Below are 13,815 nucleotides of genomic sequence, written 5' to 3'. Positions count from 1 at the left end.
CAAAGGTACACATGCCCTCTCCCGTTAGGAGTACGGATATCCACATAGCGCTTTCGCGTTTATTTTCTTTTATTATTATTGATAAGACCATGCCTATCTTGCAATTAAGGCTAAGCAAGAGATAAACCCACAAAACAAAACTAGTCACACTGCGGGGTATTAATTTAGATTCAATCTAATTTTGATAGTTACACATTAATGTTCCCTATTAATTTTCATTTTTTCATTTTAGAGATACTTGTCTAACAAATGAGCTAATTATGAATCATGGCCATAATAAGATGTTCCTAAGCGACTCAATAAAAGAGTTGAAAAGTTGAGAAAGGAGAGCTTGGTCATGTTACTCAAGCGCATCTTGGAAATTCATAACTTAAACTGCATAGATTTGTTGCGAATATCATTGGAAACTACCATTTCTACAATTATATGCCAATCATAATAATCCCAGAGGTGATGAAGCAGAAACTTACGTTACGTTATAATTAAATCACAGATATCAGCAAAAGCCAGACAACACGGTTCTTCCAAAACCAAAGAGAATTTTATAAAAATCTCACTAACTCACGTCGGAAAAGCAACATCGATCTGGATCAAGCAGGGGACTTATGGAAGAAGTTTGGAGCCAGCCGTTACAATTTAGAACAAGTCGGGAAACCGGAAGCTTGACGCTTCAGGTATAAAAGGTTTTGTGTTTCCCTATGTGAGGAGCATAACGTAGTTCTCCATTGGCTTATAGCATTGACCCGAGATATTGAAATCGTTCAGTTCTGGGCAGGTTACTGCCATTGCCAGAACTCAGCGATTTAAGTATCTCGAAGAGCAGGTTACTGCCATTGCCAGAACTAACCTTTTTAATTATCGCGAGTCATTGCTATCAGCCAATGGAAAACTGCGTAATGAAATTGTTTCACGCATTAATGCAACCTGGATGAAGTGGCATTCCCCAACTGGTGTTCTTTGTGATCGACGTATCAGCGCACGTCCCAAATCTAAAATTTACTGCAATGTCGTCCGTCTGCCACTCTCTATAGTTCTGAGTGTTGGCCGACTATAAAGGACAATGAACGGAGTCTTGCGGTAATGGGGACAAATATGTTGCATTGCACTGGTGATCACGTCTAAAATGAGAATATCCGCGATCGATATGAGTTTGCACCGATCGTGGAAAAACTGCGAGAGAGGCGTTTTCGATGGTGTGGTCACGTAATTTACGCTAACGAGAATTGAACAACCAGTATTGGTCAGAACATCGAAGTCAATGGTAAGCAACCAAAAAGCCGGCCACAACAATGGTCGCATGATACACTGGATGAGGATTTGAAGGTCTCGCGATTACATCCTGATTAGGCATTTGATAAAATAAAATGACGAAACCGATTACCACGAGCCGACCCCGCTTGTGAACTGAAGGCTGAAGAAAAAGAAGATGTGAGGAGTGGTGAGCCTGACAATTCCGTGTCACATAGTTAAAAATTCTGTTGGCATCTATTTTTTAGAAAGTAATTTAAATAAATCATTTGATGGAAAGTCCCGTATTGAAATAGTCAACCTCATACGCTTCACACTCTGAGTTTAATATTATAAGCAAATGCCAACAATTTAACCAACATCAAATATAAAAAAGGGCTAGGGAGAATTAGATTCTTCTTGAATGGAATTTTAATATTTCACTCAAATTTCAATCATTCTCGTTAATTATGACGTCAGCATCTTATTTGTATGGCTTAGGATGCTGTCAATTAGCACGAAATTGATAAGTTTCAACTTCTATAACTTTGACACTAATAGTTGGATTTTCATGGAACTTGGCATGTGTATGCACGAGGCTGTCCTCTATGTCGGTGTAAAATTTGGTCCAAATAGGATGAGCTTAAGGAGAGTTTTTTAGTCAATTTCTAAAAGTTGATAATATACTATTAGTAAATTTTTTGAGCAGATATCGGAATGGGACATCTCTCGAAGATTAGATTTCAAATAAGTGTTTTACACAAAACCTTAAAATGGGCTGCAGATAAATAGATTCTTCATAAATGTGACTTTAATATTCCACGGATTTTTAGGTTGGGTAGTTTCCGAAAATGAGTCCTGTCTCACTTCAAGTGCGTACATTTTGACTCATTACTCACGTACTTTGCAATTAATGCCAAAACTAATATCAGTTTCGGAAAGTACAAATCGAGACCTTACATTTGATACCCTACACAACTATATCCGGTGAAAAAAATTTTTGAATCCCCCCTTTGCATGTGTGGGGAGCCCCCCTTTAAACTCCACTTAAATTTATCCCACTCACTGTATGCGTGGGATTTCATAGTTCCCATCTGTCCACCAAATTTCGTTCGGATCGGTTTAGCCGTTTTGGAGAAAAATGCGTGTGACAGACAGACATTGAATCGATTTTAATAAGGTTTTGTTTTACACAAAACCTTAAAAAGAAACTAAGTAATCTATCGCACAAATCCTATCTAGTTACATGCAGAATATAATTACAGTTAAAATTTTAATTCAATCAAGCCCCATCAATCAGGTTAGGTAGGTATCAGGGGGTCGCTCCAAGGAGCCCAATTAGCGCTGTGATGCGTTGTTTTGATGCCACAAACAACATAAACCATGACTGCTGTGGTGAGAGCAAGGGGGCAGAGTCCAACCGCCTCAGATCTTCAAAACTAGTCTGTAGCACTTAAGAAAGAAAGCAGGTCTCCCACTCTGCAGCTAAAGATCTGCTTGAGTTCCTCAAACAATGGTTTATCTAGTGTCCATAGCCTGGCTCTAGCTAGAGCTTGGCAATCTCAGTGTTGTTCCTGTGCGCCCGGTTGAGTTTTTCGAGGGTTGTTCCTGCTTCATCCTTTTTGGTGATTGACAATATATTGTCCACATATCTGATTCAGAACCTCGGAAGTGCACAAGCCTCCACGAGTTCATTCTCCAGGTTCTCCATAAACACCTCGCATAGCAGCGGTGAGAGAGCCCATTGGTGCCCCGGAAGTTGTTTTATAAAATTTATTCCCGAATGTGAAACAGGATGCCCTCTGCTAGACTCCGTTAAAAGAGTGGAAAATGCTCTGGCTGAATGTAAGCCCATTAAGAAAACAGCCGAACTAAGAATGCCTAACCCATCTCTGCTAGAATCAAATGCCTCCCCAAAATACATAAATAAGGGAAGGAGTCGGAGAGATAATAGCAGCAACGAATTTACCGACCCAACATATTGCGAAGTGGCTCTGAGAAGAAGTTGAAAGGTTAGGCCTTAAAATAGGAAAACGGGCAGTAGAAAACAGAAGAGATGTCATTGTCATACTCAAGAAGCCCGGGGAAACAATGTAGACGTAGACCCTATTGATTTTTGCCATATGTAGGTCATGTCGCCCTTTCTTACATGGGTCTCCATCATCAATCATCATCAACGAGGCAACAACCGGTATCCCGTCTAGGCCTGTCTTAATAAGGAACTCCAGACTCCCGGTTTTGCGCCGAGGTCCACCAGTTCGATATCCCTAAAAGACCCCCTTATAGACTTTCCGAGTGGGATCATCCTCATCCATTCGGATTAAGTGACTCGCCCACCGTAACCTATTGAGCCGGATTTCATCCACAACCACCAGGGCAGAGGCAAATCGTCAGAAGCCGCCTCACTTCTGCCCTGGGAGCAGCGTAACCGAACCGGCTCGCAGATGTTAAGTTCTCCTTGATATAATTCGCAAAACACAACATACGAATTATATTCAGCGCAAATCCGCCAGAGCTAAAAAAAGAGGGAGTAAGTTGCTCCCCATTTGGTCCGGTCCGGCATCACGTTGATGCGGATTTAGGACCCTACAATTCTCAAAATTCTCTCCTTTCCATCTTCTTTCTTTGGAGTTTGGCGTTGGGTAGGGTTAGGGATTGTATGGCTTTTAGCTACGGAAAATATCTTCAGAAGTAAATCTTTCACTTAAAATTTCGGCTAACTACCTCCTAATTCAAATCAAATATCTAAAGTTTCTTCCCATTTAGTTTGTCAGACCATTCACTTCAGCATGACATTGACATCCAAAGTATTAGAATGCAAGAAATTTGCACAAAAGTAACAACTTGAACATATTATAATTCTGATAGTAATAGTTCAATTTATACCAAACTTGATAGGATCATGCTCTATAATATAGTTTACATTAAAAATGATAATTCTAGGACAAACATAAGGGGTCGTACCAGGAAATTTAAAAAAAATATAGTTATAAATATCGTAATATACTGTTATTAACTTTATTTCAACAAGTATCGGTATGGAGGGTATTTCGAGGCCTAGATACCACCTGGTAACTTCTGAGAACGACTCCTTGGAGTAACTGACCTTTTTCGAGCCAATGCACCCTCCCCCCCCCCCCTTTTCAAGCAATATCAAATCTAAGACCGCCTTCGAAAAGTATAAATCGAGACCTTTCGTTTGATACCCCGTATGGCTATATTCGGTAAAAACAATTACACCTATGTTCATCCTGTGTGAAGGCAAAAGGGGGGTGTAAAATTTTTTTCATCAAATATAGTCATGTGGGGTATCAAATTAAAGGTCTCGATTAGTACTTTTCGAAGCCGGTCTTAGTTTTGACATTTCTTGGAAATGTAGGGAGTGCGGGGGGTTGAAAGTGATCATTCTCAGAAACTACCAAACTGAAAAATCTGAAAAAAATCAGGAGGCTGCCACTATATGGTGCCTTGGCTCCGAAATACCTTTCATACCGATATCTGTTCAAAGAAAGTTAATAATAGTATATTACTATATTTTTTTTGTAATTGGCTGGAAACCCCTCTTAAATTCATCCTAGCGGCACGAAATTCTGCAGTGATATAGGCTATAATGTAGAGCATGATCACACCAAGTTTGATGGAAATCGCACTATTACTAACAAATTTATAATACATCGAAATTGTTGCTTCTTTGAAAATTGAAGGCTATCAATGTCAATATCACCCGAAAGTGGACATATGCTTATATTACGTGCTACGTACTAAGAAATACACAAAACCTTTCGTACCTGAAGCGTTCAGCTTCCGGTTTCCCGACTTGTTTCGTTTTGTGGTTAACGAAACCTTATTGAAAACGATGATGCCCCTATATGACATCTAAGCCTCAAAGTCCCTCTCCTCCTAGAGCGATACTAAAAACTCTGTTAATAAAGAGACATCGTACACTACGACGAATAGAAAATAGAAGGCTAAAGTAAGCCTGATGAGACTAACCATTGGGGTAAAACTATTTAACAAAGGCAAGGAGATCTCAATCTACTGTTCGCCCCGATTTAGTGCAAACAAATCAGGAGCTGGGCACTTCGGATGTAAAGGTTTCGTGTTCATCTTATATGAGGAACTCTCTACTCGTACATAGCTAAATATTCAAAATAACCTTTCGTTAATTGCTAAAACCCATATATCCATATGGATATACATATTAAAGTCATAAATATTGTGCCAATCCTAAAATAAACAAACGTTCCCCATCCAAATTGATCTAACACATTACGCATTTTTACTTCATTTTATATGATGATGACGTCATACACGTCTTAGAGTGCAATAAATTTACATGAAATGCAAAACTTGGACATTCTATAACTTTGTTAATAGTAGTGAGATTTTTATTATCCCTTATTCCAGCACCAAATGTTGCGCTTCTAGGGTTAAAATCAAAGGGTAAATTTCTAAAATATAGTTAAGGGCACGTGTCATAGCCTGCTTGGCCCTTAGGCGTTATCGACGACAATCGTATCCACGGGAAGGACTTGGTACAGAGAGAGCTAGAATAGTAAAGTTGTGAATCTTGGCACTATTTGGCAATTCCTGTCTCCTTGCATGTTCGTTACCAGGGAAAATTATGGGAACGGCAGTTAGTTCCTCCAAGCATCATTTTACTTCACCTATATAGTTGGTGGGTTATCTCTTTGGCTAGAACGATTTTATACGTTTGCCATGTGGATCGGATCCTGTCCTCAGCTGACTATCCCTTGGATTATATCGGACCGTTTGACATAATAGTCTTCCATAAGTTTATAATTTTTTTTGAAGATCCCTACTTAGGGTATTTCTGATGCATACTGGCGGTCAAAGGGTAATATAAGCCCCAAGACGAAACGTGGATTGTTATCCATGATGCAACATAAAACTTGGGAAACGCCTGCTGAACCAATAGTTCTACTAACAAACCCTATCTTCACCTCCACGTGGTGATCGCTGGTAGTTCTTTCTTAATGAAAAAGTGCAGACCTATAAATACACGCTTTATTACGGCGATCGATATAAACCTGCATGTGACATGTGTTTAACACTATTTCCGAACAACTCTGGATATCAGGTACAATTGATGCCATACAAAAATAGATTCCTGGGATCCGACACACGAAATGACCCCCCTAAGTAATAGCTATTATCAACTTTATTCGAGCAGATATCGGAAATGGATGTATTTTGAGGATATATAGATGCACTATTGTGATTTTTTTCAGATCTTTTCGTTGGATAGGTTCTGAGAACGAGGCTTATTTCACATTTTGCGCCTTCGCTCCACTATGTTTCTTCCAATATCAGATATAAGACACGTTTCGAAAAGTATTAACCGAACCCTTTCGTTTGATACCCCACATGCCCATATTTTGTAAAATCAGATTTACACTCCTCTTTCGCATGTATAGCGAGCCCCCCCTCAAAATCAGCGCAAAGTGGCGCCACTTGCTATATCTAAAGAGATTCATAGACCACACCCAGGTTGACTAGTGGACAAACAAAATGAGCGGTATGCAAAAAATATATTCAAGAAACCCAAAACTTCCCGGAGGAATTCTAAGAGATCCCAGAATCTTTATGTAGCCGAACATTTATTCAGAGTGAAATATGAAGGAACATACTTTAAATTGGAAAGAATTTCAGCTGGCGTACTGCAAAGGGATGTTTTTGAGGCATCACTTTCTTTTGTATAAAAATGATATTTGCAATGACGAAACCAAAATAGCGACGTTTGCAGGTAACACTTGTCCTCATCACGGTTAAAAATATAGAGAAAAAAACAAAGTTAGAAAAAGCTACTAATTGCATTGTAGAATGGACCAGAAAATGGAAAACTAAATGAACCCAAATCGACTTACATTAACTTCACTGACAAAACAAAGACATCTTTCTTCTTTTTCTTCAGCCTTTGTCCCGTTCACAGGCGGGGTCGGCTCGTCGTGATCGGCTTCGCCATTTGGCTCTATCGAATGCCTGATCTGGGTGCAATCTCGAGGCTTTCAAATCCCCATCCAGCGTATCAAGCCACCGTTGTTTAGGTCTGCCTTTTGGTCGTTTACCATCGACTTCGATGTTCAGACCAATCTTGGCAAGTGAATTCTCGTTTGCACGAATTGCGTGACCATACCATTGAAGACGCCTCGCTCGCAACTTTTCCACGATCGGTGCAACCCCATAACGATCGCGGATATCCTCATTTCGGATGTGATCTAAACGTGTGACGCCACTAGTCCAATGTAGCATCGTCGTCTCCATTACCGCAAGACGCCGTTCATTGTCTTTTATGGTCGGCCAACACTCAGAACCAGAGCGACTGGACGGACGACATTGCGGTAAATTTTAGATTTGAGACGTTCGTTGATACGTCGATCACAAGGGACACCAGTTGTGGAACGCCACTTCATCCAGGTTGCGTTAATGCGTGAAGCAATTTCATAACGCAGTTCTCCATTGGCTGATAGCGTTGACCCGAGGTATTTAAATCGCTCAGTTCTGGGCAGATCACTGCCGCTGACAGTGATTGTGCTTGTTTCATGGGGATCGGTCGTCAAAAATTCAGTTTTGTTTAAATTCAATCTGAGACCGTGTTGCATGAGGCGATCATTCCATTTTTGAACAAGTTGCTCGAGATCATTTTTGCTATCAGATGCTAGGAAAACATAATCTGCATAAAGCAGTGTATAGGGCGCTGGACGTTGGATATCCCGTGTGACGGTGTCCATAACAAGGACAAAGAGGAGCGGTGAGAGGGCACTTCCTTGATGAACTCCAACAGAGCGGTTTTGATATACCCGCCATACTTCGAACTTTACTTTTTGGATCGTGGTAGAGCAATTGAACCCAGCGCACGAGTTCTTCTGGCACGAAGTGTTGTCGTAAAGCATACCAGATGAGTTCGTATGGTACACGGTCAAACGCTTTCTCTAGATCCAGAAAGGCAATGTAAAGAAGGCGATGCTTCTCACGGTGTTTCTCCATGAGTAACCGCGCAACGTGTATTGCGTCAGTAGTTCCGCAGTTCTTGACAAATCCGGCTTGATTTTTTGACAAAATAAAGTCATCATTAATGGACAAGACGTGATACAGGCAAATGAACCAATGAGCAACTCGAATATTCCACTTGTAAGGTACTCCATGAGCCAATGTCGAACCAAATCATAACGATGCATCGATCGCATTACACGTATGAATATGCTAAGATTATCGGACACTAGTTCTAGCTCTGAAAAATTAAAGTTTACTTCGGTAACTAACCACATAATTGCGGCCGTCGACAGAATTCTGGGTAATCGTTTGGCTAGCGAGATTACTGCGACAGAGGTTCATAGCTTAATCTACGTTGCGGCTACCAGAGCTCCACAATCAACATCTTAAAACGAATAACAGTGGTATGCCCAGGAGGACTACCTTTCTAGGTTTTCGACTCAACAGAAGAGTCAAAAAGTTGAGAAAAATTGGTTGCATCACGCAAGTAAATCTTAGAAATCTATCACTAAGAGAACATAAATGCGTTTCGAAAATTGTTGCAAACTACCATCTCTCCCACCATATGCCAATCACAGAAATCCTCGAGATGCTGAAGTAGAAACTTGCAGTATGCTCCACTCGTATCCATCGCTATCAAAAGCGCCTTCACCAAAGGGCAAAAAACATCTTGGTTTTTCAAAATCAAAGAGGATTTTATCAAAATCTCTTAATTCAGGTCGATAAAGTAACTTCGGTGTGGATCAGGGAAGCCTTTGAAATGAAGTTAGCCGTTGCTGAGGCCCTTCCCGAAACAGCCATGGCTGATATAACTTATGTTGACATTGGAATAGCCTGGCGTGCTGTTAGTTGACAAGATGGGTCGCTCCGCGTATATTATTGATGTTGCTATCCCCCATAATAACATTGAACGGAAATATGTGGAGAAGAAAGTGAACTATGAGCCACTGGCTCGGGAAATCAAAAAATTTGACGTGACAAGAAAGTGGTTGTAGTTCCCATAATTTTGTCAGCTACAGGTATTGTACCTGAATCCCCACGACTTCCCATTATATTCTGCAACTCTCATCCAGTCTGGTTCAAACCATGTAGAAATATACCATTCTGCATAGGTGTTCGATGTTTCGGGGAGTTCTCAACGAATTCTCCCAGTAAGGCCATACCTAAATGCATGGCACTTATTGTTTATATTGAGTTGGAGGGGGATTACATATTATTGAATGCACTCTCTTGCCGGATGGACCAACTACATACCGCACATCTTGTAAAGCCGCGGACACTACAGTCTGCTCCCCAATCGCGGTTTCAGGAAGAGAAGATGTTTTGCAAGATGAGTGTGCAATGACTGTGTAACCTTCCAAAAACTTTATGATCCCGTCAGAGAGCATAGTGTCGATGATGTTTTAATAAATTAGATATATGCTATGCTGACGCAGAGATTAATTGTCCACTGAAGTAGGTGTTGATCGCTACTTGGCGACAGAAGCAATGAAAGGCTACCCAAGAAGGTGTGCTACCGCAAATTCAATGGATTATGCTGATTGGCTTACTGCTATGTAAACTGCAAAATCTGGCAGTGTACCCCCCATGCTTGTATGAATGACACAGTTGTGCTAGGTGATGATCAAGAGCTCAGAACGATGTAGTGCAAGATGGATGTGAAGCAAAGGTCTAGCTACTTTTCGGGTAAGAACTTGAAATTGACTTCTATCGTTAGGACAATATACAATGATTTTTCAGGGTGAAGTGTGCGGCAAACTGGGCCATTGACGAGCGATTGAAGGGGTAGGAGTATCATGATGTGCAGCGATAGTCAGTTTTGAGGGCGTTGATAGCCTTAAAAAATCCTTCAGAAGTGAAGCAACTTTGTATACCTGGTCACTGTCGCATAGGATGTAATGAAATCTGGATGTCTTAAGAAAAGAGGGACTTGATCATAATTCACTATTGGCCATATTTTCAGAATAGGAAGTTCTACCAGTAACGAGGGAACAAAATCCGCAAAATACTTTGTTTGAGTGCATCCCCCCCCCCTCTAATATTTTTTTTTCAGATATTGCTCGCTCTGACTGTCACTTGCTTCGATCAATGGGACATTGTCTGGCTAACCCAGCATATCTGTTTTTACGAAAAAATTACCTGTAGCTAACGAGAAAATCTGAAGGAGACCTGCAAGGTTCAAAAAAAGAGGCTGTTCAGCGAAAACCATAGATCAACAAATTTTTATAGAGAGTAATTAAATCAGGTTACTGGCACAGAGAGAGTCTCCTAATCTTTGCTCGAACCGTTATTATACCGAACAATTAACAAGACAACGGCAGGTATTTAAGACTGATAAAGAAGCAAAGAAATTTATAAAGACCTAAAAGGAACAGCTAATTATTATGGAACGGACCGAGGCAGATCCTCGAAAGCAATTTGATCAGAGACAAATATAGTCTTATGGGGGACCTCTAGATGGTTGTGATCGGTTCACTTCAAAGCCGGGGAGAGATCACGTTATAAGTGACTTAGGAGCTATTAATACATAGTAACCGCAGTAGTCAAAGAAGAGCTACTGAAAATTTGCAGCTTTTAAGCACTCCAGAGAAAGTGTAGAAGCGGGTAATGAATGCTTAGGAAAGTTGATGACAGTTCAATTAATAAAATTGATTACCGACTAGGCTGAACATGGGTAAATGCCAGGAATGCATCAAATTCCCCCAACTGGGAGGTCTCTAGCGACGACCGTTATTCGCAATTATTCTGTTGCTTCTGTCGAAAGCTATCCGGCGGAAAGACGGCACTGATGATAAACTCAAGGGGTATATTGTTTCCGATATTATATAAGATCCTTCCCGCAATGTATATAACATCTCAAGTCGAATTATATTCATATTAACCCAAGCTCCCAGAACAGAAAAAGGATACCGCAATTATTATCAGAGAGCGATACTAGAAGCCCAACGTAGTTTATCTCGGATTTAGATTTTCTCTACGGCCCTGCTTATGAACGGCCATCTTCACTATCTGATAAGACAAAATTTTTCAACATTCTCACGCAGTCTGGTTCAAACCATGCAGAGTACACCATTCTGGATACGTGCACGATGTTGCGGGTCGTTCTCGACGGATTCTTCCACTAACCTACCTAACCTACTACGGTCACCACCACCAGCGACCCTTTGTCGGTAATAGGTAGAACCGTCCGAGCCTAAATGCTTGGCGCTTCGTGGTAGTATTAGGTAAAATCCGACATCTGCCGAGATTGTAACCCAAAACATCATTGGCCCAAAGAGGCTTCACTCCAGCCAAATCAGCAACGCATCAGATTTTCTCTCTGCGGCAAGCGATGGAAAAACTATTGGAATATGTCCATAGACATCAGTTGCACCATCTTTTTATCGACTTTAAAGCCGCCTGTGACGGCATAGCCAGGGTAAAGCTGTATACGGCCATGAAAGAATATGGTATTCCGACGAAATTGATAAGACTGACTATGCTAACCTTAGGCAATATGGAAGCTAGATAAAAGCAGTAACTCTCGAGACCTTCAAACATCAACAACGGTCCAAGACAATGGGATGCCCTATCATGCGTCCTCTTTAACCTGGTCCTGGAGAAAGTGATTCGAGATGCAAATGTCAATGCGAGAGGCAACATCCTTTTCAAGTCCACCCAACTACTGGCCTACGCTGACGATATTGACATCTGAGGGGAGGATCTCCACAGTGACCTTGATTAGTTCGATACCTTGGCCCTTTCCGACAGATAAGATTAAGTCTTCAGTAATCCACATTTACCGAAATTCCAAATAATTAAATTTCTTCCTCTTTTCGAAAGTATAATGATTTCAAATGGTTATTGGTTAGAGTACGAACTTGCCGCATTACAGAGAGCTTTCAAAAAAATATAGACGACTTGTGGTTTCGTTCAGCGCATAGGTAACCTATCACACGCTGCATCACCTCTGTCGTGGTAGCAGCATGACCGAAATATGACATGAATACAAATAATATTCAATCCAAAAACCTAGTAGTGAATTCAGGCCTAAGCCGAACGAAGCTAAAGGTAAAGCTTTTACTATATACAAGGCTCATAGCCAGTCCTCATGTATTCCTCAGAGGCTTGGGTTCTTAGCAAGAAAAATTTCAAACTCTTGGTCGCATTCGAGAGAAGAGTCCTCCGAAGAATTTTTGGCCCTTTACATGAGAATGGACGAATCCGTAGCCTACATAACGCCCAAATCTATGAGCAATGCCATGACCGTCCGGTTGTGGATAAAATCCGGCTCAATAGGTTGCGGTGGGGGGGGGGGGGGGGTCTTTTAATCCGTATGGATGAAGATGATCTAGCCCGAACAATCTATAGGGGCAATATCTATAGTAGAAAAAAAAAACGTGGCAGATCCTGCCTCAGATGGAGCGATGGCGTAGGTCAAGACGCCAGACAGCTTTTAGGGATACTCAATTGGTGGACCTCGACAAAAAACCGGGATATCTTTAGTTCCTTACGGTTGTTGCACCGTTGATGATTATGATAAAACTTCCTGCCGGGTTTTTGTGGAATTACTTGTTTAGCAAGGGATGAAAAAATATTTCCCTTCACTCTTTGGCATTTTATGCGGGAAATTAATTTTGACAGTTTTATATTTTTTATGAGTAACTGCGAGTTGGCAGTCTACTGAAGTTTCTTGGCTCGAGTTGTGACGTTACATAACATGACGCGGACTTTTCAGATAAGTCTGAATTTGGTTGAAATCTAAAATGTTGATAAAAACGATCTTTGAGAGTTTTGTTAGATTGCACTATAGAAGCGATTTCAGTCATTAGTGAAAATAAGGCGGGGAGGCTATTAGGTGCCTACTTTGAAGGAAGTTTCTGTGTTCGCTTTATCATTACAACAGGACTTGTGATGCCTGAATGTATAGCAAACCATATTTAGAAGCGCCTACGAGTTCTAAAGGAAACTATGATTAACTAATTGAAATGAGTGTTCTAAATATATCTGAGGCATTCCAAAAAGTAAAAAAGATACTTCTGCAAGCATGTTGTCCTAGCAAAAGTATCTTAAAATCTGACAACGTTGCATCAGACCACGTTTATCAACCGTAAATTCTACCAACATTTCCAGTACATATTCTATATATGTATGCGAATATACGGGAATGGGGAGTCAGACACCTGAGATTGCATCAACGCTCGTGCAACCACCAATATGTAGGAGAAGCTTGTGCATTTTCTGCCAGCCACACTAAATCAAAAGCCTAGAAGCGCATCGACTTTATCCGAGGGAGGCATACCGCCATTTTATATCATATACTCATAATACATAATACACACACAAAGGAGGAGAGTACTACAATTTAGTGTGAATTCAGATACTAGAGTGCAACGTGTATCTTGAACGATTGCGACCGGACCGAGCCCCACGCTTTCAATGCTTCCAGGGTGCAGAGTCAAAACTCAAAAAGGGGGGGGAGGAGGAGGAGCAAAGAGTGTGGAATGTAGGAAAAGCGCGCGCGTTTTTTATATGGATAATCATGGTAAAAAGGGTCGGTGACAGTCCATGCACTATCCTGAATGTATCTAGATC

The 13,815-nt window shown here is 40.9% G+C and overlaps 1 protein-coding gene across 2 annotated transcripts in view; it reads right to left on the bottom strand.

The window, feature by feature from the left end:
• Positions 1–13,815, bottom strand: part of LOC119652455 (heterogeneous nuclear ribonucleoprotein R) — a 217,325-nt gene that overhangs the window by 97,423 nt on the left and 106,087 nt on the right. The window lies entirely within an intron of this gene.

The sequence above is a fragment of the Hermetia illucens genome, chromosome 3 (genome assembly GCF_905115235.1).
Source record: "Hermetia illucens chromosome 3, iHerIll2.2.curated.20191125, whole genome shotgun sequence".
Classification (NCBI taxonomy): domain Eukaryota; kingdom Metazoa; phylum Arthropoda; class Insecta; order Diptera; family Stratiomyidae; genus Hermetia; species Hermetia illucens.
The sequence above is the reverse complement of the archived record's forward strand: the minus strand, read 5'-3'. Positions and strand labels throughout refer to the sequence as shown.